The sequence below is a fragment of the Elaeis guineensis genome, chromosome 12, assembly GCF_000442705.2.
Source record: "Elaeis guineensis isolate ETL-2024a chromosome 12, EG11, whole genome shotgun sequence".
Classification (NCBI taxonomy): Eukaryota; Viridiplantae; Streptophyta; class Magnoliopsida; order Arecales; family Arecaceae; genus Elaeis; species Elaeis guineensis.
In genome coordinates, this window is record NC_026004.2 from 74290869 (window position 1) to 74309018 (window position 18150).

General features: G+C 38.3%; 1 non-coding gene across 1 annotated transcript; it reads right to left on the bottom strand.

Moving 5' to 3' along the window:
- Window positions 1-12081: 12081 nt before the first annotated feature.
- On the bottom strand, window positions 12082-12187 carry LOC140853046 (small nucleolar RNA R71). Its single transcript, XR_012136124.1, has one exon. It is a non-coding gene; the product is annotated as a small nucleolar RNA R71 (small nucleolar RNA).
- Window positions 12188-18150: the final 5963 nt, after the last annotated feature.

Sequence of the window (18150 nt, forward strand, 5' to 3'; positions counted from 1 at the left end):
AAATAGGGTTCCAAGTAAGTCTGTAATTAAGACTCCATATGAGATATGGACGAGACGTAAGCTAGCACTTTCACACCTTAGGGTCTGGGGGTGCTCGGCCTGTGTCAAAGGATTAGTCACAGACAAACTTGGACCTAGGTCTGACAAATGCTCATTCATAGGGTACCCCAAAGAGACAAAAGGATATTTTTCTACCATGCTGATGAACAAAAGGTGTTCGTCAGCCTTAAGGCAATCTTTTTAGAAAAAGAGTTCCTTGGTGAAGGAACCGTTGCCTCTAAGGTTGAACTTGATGAAGTTCAACAGGTAGAAGGACCGATACCAATAACTGAACCTGAGTCAGATATGATTAGATCAGATTCGGAGCCTAATATACCTGCACCATTAAGGTGATCCAATAGAGTATCGCATCAGCCGGACAGATACTACGATTTCTTGGTCTGAGATGGTGATCCCATCGAACTTGATGAGAATAATGAGGATCCGATCACTTATATGGATGCAATGCAGAGATCTGATTCCGAGAAATGGCTTGAAGCCATAAAATTCAAAATGGAGTCCATAAAGGTCAATGATGTATGGACATTAGTTGACCCACCTGAAGGGGTTAAACCCATTGGGTGTAAATGGGTCTTCAAAAGGAAGAGGGGCGCAGACGGAAAGGTGGAGACCTATAAAGCCCATCTGGTCACCAAGGGGTATCGTCAATATTATGGTATTGACTATAACGTGACATTTTCCCTTATGGCAATTCTCAAATCCATTCAGATAATGCTTGCAATAGCTGCCCATCTGGATTATGAGATTTGACAGATGGATGTAAAGATAGCTTTCCTGAATGGAGAGCTGACCGAAGAGGTGTATATGATACAACCTGAGGGATTTACATCCACAGATGAGTCCAAGGTGTGCAAGCTTCAAAGATCCATTTATGGATTGAAGCAAGCTTCTCGGAGTTGGAACATGTGTTTTGATAAGGTGATCAAAACGTATGGCTTCATTAAGAATGGAGAAGAGCCCTGCATCTATAAATAGATAAATGATCCAGTTGTGGTATTCCTTGTCTTGTACGTGGATGACATTCTCTTAATCGGGAATGACATCCCCGCACTACAGAGAATAAAAGTTTGGTTGTCATCACAGTTCTCCATGAAGGACTTGGGTGAAGCATCCTACATCCTAGGGATGAAGATCTATAAGGATAGATCTAAAAGGATACTTGGGTTATCCCAGTCCATGTATATAGACACTGTGCTGAAGAGGTTCAGCATGGAGAATTCCAAGAAGGGCTATCTACCGATAGGCCAAGGAATTTCTCTCTCTAAGAAGGATTGTCCGACAACTCCTGAAGAGAGAGAGCATATGAGTAGAGTCCCATATGCTTCAGCCATGGGATCTATCATGTATGCCATGACATGTATAAGACCAGATGTGGCATACTCACTAGGAGTAGTGAGTAGATACCAATCTGATCCTAGAGAAAATCACTAGAAAGTGGTTAAAGCCATCCTTAAGTATTTGAGAAATACTAAGGACCAATGGTTGGTTTATGACGAGTTAGATCTGAAACTTGTGGGGTTCACAGACTCTAGCTTCCAATCTGACCATGATGACAACAAGAGCGTGTCGGGTTATATCTTTACTCTGAATGGTGGAGCCATCTGCTGGAAGAGTTTCAAGCAACATGCTGTGGCGGACTCTATTTGTGAAGCAGAGTACATCGCAACATCGGATGTCAGAAAGGAAGCTGTGTGGCTGAGAAAATTCATCAACGAGCTCGGAGTAGCACCCTCCCTTGATGGTCCGATCTTGCTTTACTGTGACAGCACTGGTGCCATAACTCAAAAGAAGGAACCCAAAGCACATCAGCGGATGAAGCACATCTTGCACCGCTTCCACTTGGTCTGAGAGATCATGGATCGAGGTGACGTCAACCTTCAGAAGATCGACGGAAAGGAGAACCTGGCCGACCCCTTCACTAAAGCCCTGGCGATAAAGGAGTTCGACAACCACAAGTCGAAGATGGGTATTAGATACTGTGCCGAGTGGCTTTAAGACAAGTGGGAGTTGTTGGAAAATGTATCCCAAAAAGCCAATCGTCAAGCTGTTGATGGTTGAGCAACCAAGTATTGTAATTGATTTGTTAATAAATAAAATATATTTGGCATTTTCATCATAAGCTTTTATCTTCTAATGAACTCTGTTGTTACGATGAAGTCCTTAGGACTATTTAGATTCGATAAAGAGAGGATTTATCGATTAGTCCTTAAAACAGTTCACGACCAAATGATAGGCTGTTAATAAGGACGACAGCTTCTATCGAGCATAGATCGCTGTAGGCCATATGGGTTGGTTGTCCTCTTAACCAAAGAGTGTGGAGACACTGGTATGGCATACAGGTGCGATGTACTGGTACATTATCATTGAACATGACCAACTCCAGAGTATTCTGCTGTCAAGAATGTCTCTGATGAGATATAGGTATAAGTGTCCCTTAGACTTGAGATCACCTCAGTGACTTGCAAGCAACTCACTGTGCTTTGGTACTGGACTAACTAAGTTTCTAATTTAGGGACGGAAGGCTTCTAGACACAGTCAAGTACTTACGAAGTCAGAGTGTGATCGAGATGGGATTGACCACTCCAAGAGTTGGAGAAGAATGAGTCGCTGTATTTCAATTTAGCAAAACCTTGGCCAGGGTAATCCATCAGATGGATTTGATATTTTGAAATACAATGTGGACAACCTGATCAGAGTTGACAGTTGAACTCTGGGGTGTCCTATGATCATTTTGGTCAAGGAGATGAATTATATGAAAACTATATCCGCATGGGTTCTAAGGATGTTGTTCTACACATTTGACCTATCCAGTCGTCGGGTACCATTGCTAGATGGTTACTTCGATTGCTACAGGAATTTATTCCTGTGCTACCGGCTTAGGTTCGGACCTATGAGGTCACACACATTAGAGTTCATGATCCGATCGAATGGTTGATCAATGATTAAGAATCATTCTAGGGTTAAATGATTAATACGATTGACATTTAACCTAGTGCAAGTGTTGCAGGAGGATCGATTAGCAATTCGATTGCTAATTGGCTTAATTTGATTAATCCAATGGGCTGAGATTAAGTCTAATTAAATATGATTTAATTAGATTTAGTTTGGGCTTGATTGGATCAAGTCCAATTTGTTTATTAGATAAGCCAAGTGCAAGGAAAAACTAGTCCTAGTTCAACTAGGACTTGGGTCAATCTAATTTCTAATTTGATTAAAAAATTAAATCAAATTTAAATCTAATTTAATCTGATTAAATTAGGTTTTTAATTAGGTTAAGACTTATTTTAATTGGGTTGATCTAATTTTGGTTTGATTTGATTTGAGAAACCAAATTAAAACAAGTCATAAGATAGAATCCTAGTAAGACTAGGATTCCACCTTGCGCCACATAAGCCTCCCCATGCCCTCTCTCTCATTCAATGCCAATCTCCTCTTATTTTGTGTGACAAAAGCCCTCTCCCAGGTCTCTCCCATTTTCACAAAAGTTCTCCTCTCTTCTTTCTAACATGGAAGGTGGTTTGGATCAAATCAAAAAGGAATAAGTTTGGATTTCGAGTTCTGTGAGATAGAGTTTTAGAAATCCAAAACTCTTTCAATTTTGCACCAAATTTATCCAATTTTTTTTTGGAATTTTTATGGCTTTTAGGATATATATTTTTCACCCTTTGATAATGATCCATGTATGAAAATATGAAGGAGGTGCTCAAGAGTTGGGCGTCCCTTAACTTGCCATGTTTGGATAAGCCTTGACTAGGTATTTGACCTAGACAAGGACTCTATCATATCTCTCTATATAAGATAATTTTCTTCATAAAATTTTTGAAGAAGATATATATTTGAGATATCTTTTATCCATCCAAAAATTAGATAGAAAGACCTTTGGGTCGTGGAGATATGAAAGACACAAGTTAGGGTGTCTAGAGAGAGAAACGAGAAGAAGAAGAGGGTCTTCTTCTAGGGTTATTTGTTTTCATATCTTTTCTCCCTCTATATTTAGTTTTCTGAGAGTGTCTCAGATATAAAACTCCTCCTTCTAATTTTCATCTTTGAAAGAGTCTAAATCAAGAAGAAGGAGGCACCTGATCAACCATCAAAGAAGGATCAGCGCAGTACTAGCATACTGTGCTGATTTTCTGAAGCAGGACTTCTGATCGAGATTCGTGGGCTCGTGTGGACAACTCCTAGAGGCTGGATATGTGTGCAGCTTGCAACATCATCCTCAAGCCCGGATCAGCGAGGTCAGAACATCTAACTTGCAAGGTAATAGATCTGATCTATTGTTTAATACATACATTAGATGTAGTATAAAAACATGTTGATATGATCAACATGTAGTTCATGCTATATTTATATATTTTAATTTTTAATTTAATGCTATATAATAATCATGTAATAGGATCTTAGATCTAGGGATTCTCTAATTTTAAAAAATAAATTTTGATTTATTTTAGTCTTCCACTGTATGATCTTGAAAAAGTTTCAAGATCTAACCCTGAAACCCTAGATCTGGTTCCTACAGATTCGTGGGCTCGTGTGGATGACTCCTAGAGGCCGGACGCATGTGCGGCTTGCAACATCATCCTCAAGCTCAGATCAGCGAGGTTAGAACGTCTAACTTGCAAGGTAATAGATCTGATCTATTGTTTAATACATACATTAGATGTAGTATAGAAACATGTTGATATGATCAACATGTAGTTCATGCTATATTTATATATTTTAATTTCTGATTTAATGCTATGTAATAATCATGTAATAGGATCTTAGATCTAGGGATTCTCTAATTTTAAAAAATAATTTTGATTTATTTTAGTCTTTCGCTGTATGATCTTGAAAAAATTTTAAGATCTAACCCTGAAACCCTAGATCTGGTTCATACATACAGTGGCTCAGTTACACCGAAAAGATGCAACCATGTCCATTAAGCATTGGATGCTACGAATTAGAGGATGGGTTGGACTCAATATTTTGGATACGGTGAGGGACCCAATCAGGAATCTAGTTCATACAAATGGTGGGTTTGACTTAACTAAGGATTGGAACAATATCCCGGACACGGTGAGCTTCATGAATTAGAGACCAAGATTTGAGTGCACCATGATTAGAGAATCATTAGACAAGAGTTATCCACTCATCTGTTGACCCATCACCAATAACTGTAAGGTGAGGTGGTGAGCCAGTCGGTGAGACCGCACCACCCACTAAAAATCACTGATCACAGAGATTTTTACATCTCTACCAAGGGAGTGTAGGGATCTGAGAAAATAGTGGGAGCTTAATTTATTTTAAAAATAAAACTCTTAAATAAATTGATTAAGTCTGATTACAAAATCTAACTAGAAACTTTTGACTCTCTATAGAAAATATGTCTGCCTCAAATCCCCTGACCAAAATACTAGACACCCATAGATTGACTGGACCCAATTTCAAAGACTGGTTGAAAAACTACAGAATTATTCTGGGTTCCAAAAAATTAACTCATGTCTTAGACCAGGACCCACCTGTCATGCCAGCATGTCCGACTGCTGAACAGAGGGCATCTTTGAAAAAATAGACGGATGATGATAACAAAATAAGGTACTACATGTTGGGTGCAATGTCTGATGACTTGCATCGCCAACATGAGAATATTTTGACTACCCACCAAATGTTGGATCACCTGCAAGAGTTATTTGGTGAACAGAGTCGTGCGGCCAAGTATCAAGTCTGTCAAAGACTTTTTAAGGCCAAGATGCGTGATGGGCAGTCAGTCCAAGATCATTGTTTGACAATGATCAAGGATTTTGAGGAGCTTGAGAAGCTCGATATTATCTTAGACAAGAATTTTTAGATTGATGTGATCCTTCAGTCCTTGTCGATGCATATAGTCAGTTCATCATGAACTTTCATATGTATAAGATGCAAAGTACCTTGGCCGAGTTAATGAACATGCTGGTTACGACTGAGCTTTCTATGAAGGGTTCAAAAGGCTCAGTTCTTACTGTAGAGCGGATTTCTTTCAAGAAAAAATCTTTTGGAAAGAAAAAGAAGTCTGCAAAAAAGCAGAAGGTGGATGGCAAGAAGAAGAAGACATAATCGAAGAAGAAGGCTGCTGATAAGGAAAAATATTTTCACTACCAATCAGACGGTCATTGGAAGTGGAACTATCCTCAGTACCTGGCCACCCTGAAGAACAAGAAGGATAGTCCTTCTGGAGGTATGCTCATTTTAGAGTCTAATCTTACGATTTCTTCTGCATCCAGTTGGGTGCTTGACTCTAGTTCTAGTGCTCGTTTGTGCACTTCTATGCAGGATCTTGAGGAGAGCAAGAGGCTGAGAGATGGAGAGATGATCCTACGCATCGAAAATAGAGCAAGAGTTGTTGCTGTGGCCATGGGAACCTACCCTCTGTGATTACCGTTAGGATTAGATTTATTTCTTAGAGATTGTTATTATATGCCTGCAGCATGCAGGAATTTGATTTCTGTTTCATGTTTAGCACAAGAAGGCTATGTGATTAGCTTTCATAAGGACCATTGTAATATTTTTTATGAAAATAATAAAATTACAGATGGTTTTCTTATTAACGATCTCTATTAGCTACATATTGATGTATCTGTATTTAATATTGAGCAAAATATGAATATCATAGGAATTAAAAGGCCTAGAGATAGTCTAAATGATAAGTATCTGTGGCACCTAAGGCTAGGTCATATAGCGGAAGACAGGGTTAACAAATTGAAGAAATCCAGGCTATTGAGTCCATTGACTTTCGAGTCATATCCAGTTTGTGAATCATGCCTTCAAGGCAAAATGACCAAGCTTCTTTTTGTGGGACATGGGGAAAGGGCCACAGACCTACTTGCTCTAGTATATACGGATGTGTGCGGCCCATTTGATGTGCCGGCTAGAGGCAACTGCATCTACTTCATTATCTTTATCGATGATATGTCTAGGTACGGATATGTGTTTCTAATGAAACACAAGTCTGAAGCTTTTGAAAGGTTCAAAAAATTCAGACATGAGGTAGAAAAACAAACAGAAAAACCCATTAAGGTTTTTCGATCAGATCGAGAAGGTGAATATCTTAGTCGGGAGTTTCTAGACTATCTTAAGGACAATGGTATAGTCTCTCAATGGACACCATCTGGAATGCCTCAACTCAATGGAGTTTCAGAATGGAGAAATCGAACCCTATTAGATATGGTCCGTTCCATGATGAGCTTCACGGACATCCTCAATTTTTTTTGGGGATATTGTCTTATGACAGTAATTTATGTATTGAATAGGATTTCTTCTAAAACCATTACTACCACACCATATGAGATATGGCATGGTAAGAAGCCAAGTCTGAATCATTTCAAAATTTGAGATTGTCCGGCTCATGTCAAGAGACAGCAGGCGGACAAGTTAGAGTTCAGATCTTTTAGAGCTCGGTTCATAGGATATCCTAAAGAGTCATTAGGATACTATTTCTATATTCTGAAAGACCACAATGTGATTGTGAGTCAAAATACTATTTTTCTTGAAAAATAGTTTATTCAAGATAGTGGCATCGAAAGAATAATTAAGCTCAAGAAGAATGTCTCCCAAGAGCAATGAGCTAAAGAACCTAAGGAACCTAATCAATCAGAACCAGTCTTAATACAACCTCTTCGATCTCGTAGATCGATTAGGGTTTTCCATCCCCTGAAAGGTACTTAGGTACCATACAAGAAGATGTAGAGAAAATGTTCCTCATGGGAAATGGTGCTCATGGTGATGACCCCAAGACCTATGACGAGGCGATATCAGATATCGACTCTAAAAAATGATTAGAGATAATAAGATCAGAAATTGACTCGATGCACTCAAACCAAGTCTGGATCTTGGTAGATCCACCTGAAGGTATTATACCTATTGGGTGTAAATGGATCTTCAAGAGAAAGATAGGTGTAGATGAAAATATAGAGATATTCAAGGCTAGGCTCGTAGCGAAAGGTTATAGTCAGCGTGAAGGCATTGACTATCAGGATACCTTCTCGCCCATAGCCATGCTAAAATTCATCCGCACATTGCTTGCTGTTGCAGCCTATTTCGATTATGAAATATGACAGATGGACGTGAAAATGGCATTCTTAAATGGACATCTTGAGGAAGATATCTATATGGAACAGCCATTTGATTTCACATCCAGTGATGATGATCACAAGATCTGCAAGCTGCAAAGGTCTATTTATGAACTTAAGCAAGCATCTCAGAGTTGGAATACTCGTTTCAATGATGTGATCAAAATGTTTGGTTTCATCAAGAATGAGGAGGAACCATATGTGTTCAAAAAGGTCAGTGGGAGCGCAGTTGTCTTCCTTGTATTGTACGTAGATGACATCCTCCTAATTGGGAATGATATTCCCATGTTGATCTTAGTCAAAGTATGGTTGTCTAAGGAGTTCTCTATGAAAGATCTAGGAGAGGCATCCTTTATACTGGGTATTAAGGTCTATAGAGATAGACCAAATAGGATGCTGGGACTTTCACAGAAGATGTACATAGAGGAGGTGCTAAAGAGTTTTAGCATGAAAAACTCCAAAAGAGATTTATTGCCTTTTAGACATGGCATTCATCTCTCTAAAAAGATGTGCCCTAGCACACCCGAGGAGATTGAACGCATGAGCAAGATCCCTTATGCTTCGGCAATAGGGAGCTTCATGTATGCCATGCTATGTACACGACCTGATATAGCCCATGCTGTGAGTGTCATAAGCAGATATTAGTCGAATCCAGACGAAGAGCACTGGACTTCTGTGAAATGTATCCTTAAGTACTTGAGAAGGACTAAGGATATGTTTCTAGTCTTTGAGAATGGAGAACTTCAAATTCAGGGATATACAGACTCAGACTTTATGTCTAATATAGATGATCGAAAGTCGACATCTGAGAGTTTGTTCATTTGCAATGGTGGTGTAGTCAGCTGGAAGAGTTCCAAGTAGACGGTGATTGCTGATTCCACTATGGAGGCAGAGTATATTGCTACATCGGTAGCTGCGAAGGAGGCATTCTGATACAAAAAGTTTGCCACAGAGCTTGGAGTGATGTCATCGGATGCCATACCTCTTTACTGCGACAATAATGGTGCCATAGCCCTAGCTAAGGAGCCAAGGTCTCACCAGAAGTCCAAGCACATCGAGTGGCGATTCCATCTGATCCGTGATTACCTCAAAAAGGATTATGTCGAGGTTATGAGAGTTGACTCCACAGACAATGTGGCAGATGATAAACACATAATTTAAGTTATTTAAAGCAGAAAATCATATTTAATTTATTTTATTTATTAAGAATTTAATGCTTCTTTTTATGTTTTACAAGAAAGATGATCGCCGATACAAAGAGTCCGATTCATAGATCAAAAAGACTCAAGTTTGAAGAAATTTGGACTTAAAATAAAATTAAAATAAAAGAAAGATGCATCCGGTATTATAGAAAATGAAGATACTATGCAAGGAATCCAAAAGGATACAGATGTCATTGTAAAGAAACAAAAGTTTCTTTTTGGTATGTGAAAAGGTGGTTCACGTTGATTTTCTCTGGGCGGTTTCACGTGAATTCAAAGGCTGGCGCTTGTTTCACATGAATTCAAAACAAAGTGGTGCGCATGGACGTGCTGACGCGGGACGCGGTGTGGACGCGGGACACGGCGTGGATGCAGGGACGGGCGCGGACACGGGACGGGCGCTGACGCGGGTGTGGGCGCACGGCAGACGAGTTCAAAATAAGGAAAAAAATAATATTTAGAAATATTTTGAAAGATTTGTATTTTTTTTTAGTCTCACATCGAAAAATCATGTAAAACTCCTCCCTCCTAACACCTATAAAAAGACTTTTGTACTCTCATTGGAGGGGGAGCCCAAAAATTCTTCTAGAACCTTGCATAGAGGAATAGAAAGGGACTACTTCATGAGCAGCTAGGCTAGCAGTCTCGGGAGTGGAGAAGAAATTTTGTAACGACACAGAGATGGTTTATTGTTCTAAACTTTCCTGTATTTCTTTATATGCAATAAAGATTATGCTTTTTATTTAAATTGTCATAGTTCTTTATTTGCTCCCTTTCATATGCTTTTATTTATGCTTTCTTATTAGATTAATATTAGGAACAACTTTTACTTTCCGGAGACGCGCCGTGATCTACGGGTACGGGGCGTACCGAGGAAAGAAGAGTTGTTTACCTAGTACTTTTCGGAGACGCGCCGTGATCTACGGGTACGGAGCGTGCCGAGGAAAGACAGATATTTTTTTTAAGATTAATCACATCTATTTAGTTAAAAAAAAGAGATACAACTCTGCTAGTGCAAATTAATTCAAAACTCTCAAGTTCTTTATTCTCTAATTACTTCAATTTTAAGATAATTTATTTTCTAAATCAAAAACAACGCTTCTTTCTTTTATCTTGCAATCTCAACTTAGCCCAAGGTTCCTGAGGATACGATCTCGACTCATCCTACCTATGTAGTGAGTAGAGTTATTTTTAGTGCTATCAACGACTACGCATCAAATTTTGGCACCGTTGTCAGAGATCTTGGCACGGTTGAATTAAAAAATTGAAAATTTTTTTTAAAAAAAAAAAAAAAAATACTTTTCAATTTTTATTTCTCGTTTTAAATTTTTTTTCAGTGCTTTCTAGCTAGATAATCTTATTTTCATAATTACAGAATTACCTTGCATAACTAATTTACTACTTAGGAATTTTGCTGCTTAGAATAATTTGCTACTTTTCATAGCCCAGTGATTTATTGCTTTTTAGACTTAATCACTTAAATTTATTTTCTTACAAAATAAAAAAAAAATTAAAAAAAAATATATAAAAAGATAAAATTATATAAAAAAAAACCACTGACATTTCATAACACTTAACTAAAATAGCGTAACCTCAAATATAAAAATTTCTAACTTGATTGGACACCTTGTTTTTTTGCATTGCATCTCCATAATTAATCTTAAGGGCAATAACCCATTAACCAGATAAGGTGGGGATTTGATCACCCTTCCTTGGCCCACAAATCACTCCCTTGCATTTGCATAACTTAGACCTTAATTTAAAATCAACTAGACGTCAGCCCTAGGAATTTCAAGCTCAATAGGATAAGAAAGCTCTAGAGTTGAACCGAGTGCGGATTGGTTAATTGCTCGGTGTCTAAGGCAAGTGGTTAAAGAAAGTGGTTTTCAATTGGTTCCGTTGACTGACCTGACCAACTTAGTTGGTGTCTAAGGAAAGCAACGAGCAGGGAACCTCCCACATCTTACACTTACCTGGCCGAGTCAGTTAGTCAGTCTTGAGCTTGGAGTGCTCAAAAGCAATCTTGAAAGTTAGGAGCTGTCTAGATCTAAGTTAACCTTAGGATAGAGAGTCTATTATTGTTTAAGTTGATTGCAATTAACATCTAAACATTAATTAATTTCTTCTTTTTCATAGATTTAAGATTCTTAGGTTCTTCTCTTTAGATTTTCTTCATTCTTTTTTCACTTTATTATAAAAATATATATTATAAAAAAAAAAATTTTCTGTGTGTGCTCTACAGTATAATTGTAAGGTGTATGCTTGACCGTAGATCGTTACGACCAGAAATCCAACCTTTTGATCCAGAAATAGAAAGAACCCTTAGAGCCAACAGACATAAAAAGATGGACCGAAATCAGGAGAATGATCCACCCAAGCAATTGAAGGAGTACTTTACTCCTTCCACATATACCTACTCTCCTTGTATTCAAGTGCCCCCTGTGGAGGCCACTCAATATGAAAATAAGTCCAGTATAATCCAAATGTTACCTTCATTTTATGGACTTAGTAATGAAGACCCTTATAAACATCTTGAAGAATTTCTTGAGATATGCTCAACTGTCAAAATTCACAACTTCTCCGATGATGCTCTTAGGTTGAAATTATTCCCTTTTTCACTTAAGGACAAAGTCAAATACTGGCTACATACTTTGGATTCCATGACTATATCAACCTGGGACCAGCTGCAAGGAGAGTTTCTCAAGAAATATTTTCCCATAGGAAAAACTAATCAAATAAGGAAAGCCATAACTAGTTTTTCCCAATTAGATGGAGAAATATTTCATGAAACATGGGAGAGATTAAAAGATCTTATTAGAAAATATCCCCACCATGCTGTATCCAAGTGGCAGTTAATCCAATGTTTTTATGATGGGCTCTCTGAAAGACATCGACAAATGGTCGATGCATCATGCGGTGGGACATTTATGCTGAAAAGTGAGGATGAGGCATGGCAACTGTTTGAAATTTTAAGTAAAAATTTATTACATCATATGTCTGCCTCTATTAGAGATAAACCCATGTTAAACTCAAAAAGAAGTGGAATATATGAAGTAGGAAATGCCATAGATATCCATCAAAAGGTAGATGAACTGTCTCAAAAATTAGATCGTCTTCTAAACACTGGACAATCCCCGATTCCACCTAATCCAATCCAAGAAGTTTGTGCATTGTGTGCAAGTCCGAACCATTTTATTAGTGAATGCCCAGCCGCACCCCAATTTTCTGAGTTTGTGCACGAGCAGGTTCAGCAAGTCCAACAAGCTCGCAGACCAGGAAATGATCCATATTCGAACACTTATAACCCCGGCTGGAGAAACCATCCAAATTTTTCCTGGAGACCACAACCAGTGGTTGGTCCTGCCACACCTCGACCTCAATATCAAGACCCAACATATAGGCATGGACCATACCATCAATTTCAAAATATTCCTCAACCGTCTACTACTGGTCACAGCTCAGCTTTTGAGGAAAAAGTCCTGAAAGCACTAGAAAGATTAGAAGTCAACACTCAGACCCTTAACTCCCACACACAATCCATTGCTAAGCTAGAGACCCAAATAGGTCAACTAGCAACTGCATTCAGTAGGAGGGAAGGAGGAAAATTACCTAGCCAACCAGAGAGCAACCCAAGAGGGCAATTTGTGATTGAGAGTTCTAATACCCCAGAAGCTTTTTCTGAACATGCCAAATCAATCATGACTCTGAGAAGTGGGAAGGTCATTGAACACACTAGTAAAACCAATGAGACCGACCCTAAATCTCTAACCGAATCCAAATCACCCAAGAACAAGGAGGACCTGAAAATAGAGAAGGAACCAACTACACCAGAATCATCTTACTTGCCTAAAGCCCCATTTTCGGATGCCCTGAAAGCCCCTATTCCTGCAGATAAGAAGGGAGGAAAACTCGATGAGATGTTGGAATTGTTTAAGCAAGTCCAAATTAATCTTCCCCTTCTAGACGCAATCAAACAGGTCCCTGCTTATGCCAAATTTTTGAAGGATTTGTGCACCCAAAAATGTAAATCTAGATCACAAATCCCAAAGAAAGTACGTCTCAGTGAACAGGCTAGTTCTGTCTTCCAGCATGCCACTCCTCCAAAGCTTAAGGACCCAGGAGCCCCCATCATTTCCTGTGTTATAGGAGATTATCACATTGAAAAAGCTCTTCTGGATTTAGGGGCAAGTGTGAATCTTTTACCTAGTTCGGTGTATGAACTTTTTGGATTTGGAGAACTGAAACCCACATCAGTCACACTACAGTTAGCCGACAGATCAATTAAGGAACCACGTAGAATGCTTGAGGATGTCTTGGTCAAGGTAGATGAGTTTTACTTTCCAGTTGATTTTTTGGTTCTCGATATGGAATTAAGTGGCAACCCCAGACAAATTCCCATTATCTTAGGACGACCCTTCCTAGCTACGGCAAATGCATGCATTAATTGTAGGACAGGAGTCATGGACGTATCGTTTGGGAATAAGAAACTAAGACTGAATGTGTTTGGTGCTTCCCAAGGACCATCAATGGATAGTTACTTCGAAGTAGATACACTAGAAGATATTATAGAAGATGCAACACCCATAATTCTAGCACCAGACCCCTTAGATACTTGCTTGGCTCACTTTGGAGGGTGTGACTTTGAGGAATATATGAAAGAAGTTAACATCTTGTTAGATACACCACATGATAAAACCACTCCTCCATGGACAATCAAGTATGAGCCATTGCCCACATTAGCCAGTACACCAATAGTCCCATCTTTAGAATCACCACCTATGTTAGAATTGAAACCTCTTCCTGCTATGCTTAAGTATGTATTTCTAGGACTCAATGACACCCTCCCGGCAATCATTGCATCAGACTTGACCCCTAATCAGGAAGCACAATTGGTTGGTATTCTGAAGGAACACAAAGAGGCTATCGATTGGTCCATTGTCGATTTAAAAGGAATTGACCCCTCCATTTGCATGCACCATATTCATTTTGAGGAACATGCCAAACCCCATCGAGATATGCAGAGGAGATTGAACCCAAACATGCGTGAAGTAGTAAAGAAAGAGGTGGTAAAGTGGTTAGATGCTGGAATCATCTACCCCATATCCGATAGTAAATGGGTTAGTCCCACTCAAGTAGTACCTAAGAAATCTGGTATTACTGTGGTGGAGAATGAAGAAGGTGAACTACTTCCAACTCGCATATCATCTGGATGGTGAGTATGCATAGATTATAGAAAACTGAATGCCATTACTAGGAAGGATCATTTTCCATTGCCCTTCATCGATCAAATCCTAGAACGGTTAGCAGGACAAAGTTTCTACTATTTTCTTGATGGTTATTCAGGGTACAATCAAGTACCTATATTTTCGGATGATCAAGAAAAGACTACCTTCACCTGCCCCTATGGCACCTTCGCTTTTTGACGTATGCCATTCGGGCTTTGCAATGCACCCGCTACATTTCAACGGTGCATACTGGCCATTTTTTCGGATATGGTGGATAAATATCTTGAAGTTTTTATGGATGATTTTTCTATGTTTGGAACCACCTTTGAGGATTGTCTCCATAATCTTTTCAAAGTTCTTAAACGGTGTATGGAGACAAATCTTGTCCTAAGTTGGAAAAAGAGCCATTTCATGGTGCGGAAAGGAATTGTATTAGGACATATTATTTTTGAAAAAGGGATCGAGGTAGATAAAGCCAAAGTTGAGGTTATTTCAAAACTACCACCCCCTACTTCGGTCCGACAAATACGATCTTTCTTAGGTCATGCCGAATTTTATAGACACTTCATCAAAGACTTTAGCAAGATTTCAAGACCCTTGTGCAATCTGTTGGCCAAGGATACACCATTTGTCTTTGATGAAGACTGTTTGAAAGCGTTCAACACATTATGAACAGCCCTGACAACAGCACCCATAATAAAACTCCCTGACTGGTCCATTCCATTTGAGATTATGTGTGATGCCTCTGACTTTGCAATAGGTGCCGTCTTAGGCCAAAAAATCAATAAGGAGCCACATGTGATCTATTATGCTAGCAAGACTCTTTTCGATGCCCAATTAAACTACACCACAACAGAAAAAGAGCTACTAGCAGTAGTGTTTGCCCTTGAAAAATTTTGCTCATATTTGTTAGGGTCTAAGGTTCTAGTTTACTCTGATCATGCGGTTCTGAAACATCTCCTCTCAAAGAAAGATACTAAACTGCGTTTGATCAGATGGATCCTTCTTTTACAAGAATTTGATCTGAAAATCCGAGATAAGAAGGGTTCTGAGAATATGGTAGCTGATCACATCTCCAGGATCTTAGTTGAACACATGATAGGCATAGATGAGGTCAAAGAAAAATTTCCTGACGAACAACTTTTTGCAATCTCTTCTAGCCGTCCTCTATGGTTTGCCCATATTGTCAATTACTTATCAACAGGACAAGTACCTTCTCACTGGACAAAATAAGAAAAGGATCGATTTTTCTTGCAAATTAAACATTATTTCTGGGAAGACCCTGAACTATTCAAATACTGTCCTGACCAAGTTATTCACCGTTGTGTCCCCGAGAGTGAATTCCAAAGCATTCTCACTTTTTGCCATTCTTCGACATGTGGGGGATATTTTAGTGGAAGAAAAACTGCAGCAAAAGTACTGCAGAGTGGGTTTTATTGGCCAACGCTTTTCAAGGATGCACATGAATTTGGCCGAAGTTGTCTGCGATGTCAGCAAACAGAAAATTTTATCCAAGAAGGATATGATGCCGCTGACCCCCATTTTAGTAGTAGAAATTTTCGATGTTTGGGGGATTGATTTCATGGGACCTTTTCCAGCCTCATTTGGATTTGAATATATTCTAGTGGCAGTTGATTACGTATCAAAATGGGTGGAGGCAATAGCTACACGGACTAATGATAATAAAATTGTAATTAGTTTTATCCAACGAAACATCATTAGTCAATTTGGCTTCCCAAGGGTGATCATTAGTGATGGGGGGACTCATTTTATGAATAAATATTTTGAAGCACTTATGAAAAAATATAATATTTCACACAAAGTGGCCACAGCATATCATCCCCAAACTAATGGTCAGGTAGAGGTGTCAAATAGGGAGATTAAACATATCCTAGAAAAGATGGTTAGGCCCGATAGAAAGGATTGGTCTCTTCGCTTAGACGATGTATTATGGGCTTACCGTACTGCTTTTAAAACACCCATAGGAATGTCTCCCTATTGACTTGTATTCGAAAAAGCTTGTCATTTGTCGGTGGAATTGGAACATCGTGCATTTTGGGCCATACGGCAATTTAACTTTGATATGAAAAATACAGGTTCCAATAGGAGACTCCAATTAAATGAACTTGAAGAGCTACGCAATGAAGTATATGAGAGTGTCAAAATTTATAAGGCTCGAACTAAAGCATATCATGATAAATTTATTGCACGAAAAATATTCGAGACTAATCAAAAAGTTTGGCTCTTCAATTCTAGGTTGCGTCTGTTTCCTGAAAAACTTCGCTCACGTTGGGACGGACCTTTCATTGTAACTCAGGTATTTCCTCATGGAGCTATAGAACTCAAAAATCCTAAACAGGGGAACACTTTTAAAGTGAACGGTCAGCGATTGAAACCTTACATAGATGGAATTAGTGATGGAGAATTAATTGAATCTGTTAATTTAGTGGATCCAAAACTGCCATAATACTCAATTTAGTCTGGCTGAAGACGTAAAACTTAGCGCTTGTTGGGAGGCAACCCAACGATTTCATATTTTTTTTACTTTACCGCAGCTGCAGAAATTTAGAACAAGAGCCTATTAATCAATGAAGCTATCTTCAACTTCCAAAGCAAAATTATCCCAGGTGCACTCTCTCCTTTTATTTTCTTTGCTTTCCTACTCCATTGAGGACAATGTAGATTAAGTTGAGGGGGGAGAAAATTAATCAAATCCTCGAGTATGGTCAGAAATAATTAGTTTTGTGGATTCAAATTTTATTAGGCATCCTAATAAATGAATGATTAACGGTCAAGATAATTTTAAAGATATTGAGGAATAAATTATTAAGAAAACCCAATGAATGGTAGGGTTTAAACTAGATCAAATTTTAGGAGTGATTCTACAAACCCTCTTCTTACTGATCTCAATAAAGAATCTGCTTCATGAGAAATTGGATGGAAAGATCGAGGTATGCAAAAAAAAAAAAAAAATTCTCCTTAAAAAAAAATTCTCCTTAAAAAAAAAAAAAAAACATTGGTTTCCTACTGAGTAACCGGGCCCTTTCGCCTAAGCGTTGTGGTTCGCGTAAAAAGGTAGGCAATATTATATAATAAAATAATAATAATAATAATAATAATAATATATATATTAAGGAGACTAAATTGCAAGAAGATAATAAACTTCTTTCCCATTAAGTTAGAGGATTTAAAGAGTAAAGTAGGGAGTTGGTGAAAGAAAAGCTTTGAAATTTCTTTAGTTAATACTCAACCACTAATTGGGTCAAATTGATAATCTAATGAAATATCTCTTTAATGGTCTGACCAAGTATCATCTACCTTTTGGGATGCCTAACCTAATTTTTGATTCAAAATCAAGTCAGTACACAATGCTGATATATCTATTTTACTCGAGGACGAGCAAAATTCAAGTTGGAGGGTGTGATAAACACATAATTTAAGTCATTTAAAGCAGAAAATTATATTTAATTTATTTTATTTATTAAGAATTTGATGCTTCTTTTTATGTTTTACAGGAAAGATGATCGCCGATACAAAGAGTCCGATTCATAGATCAAAAAGACTCAAGTTTGAAGA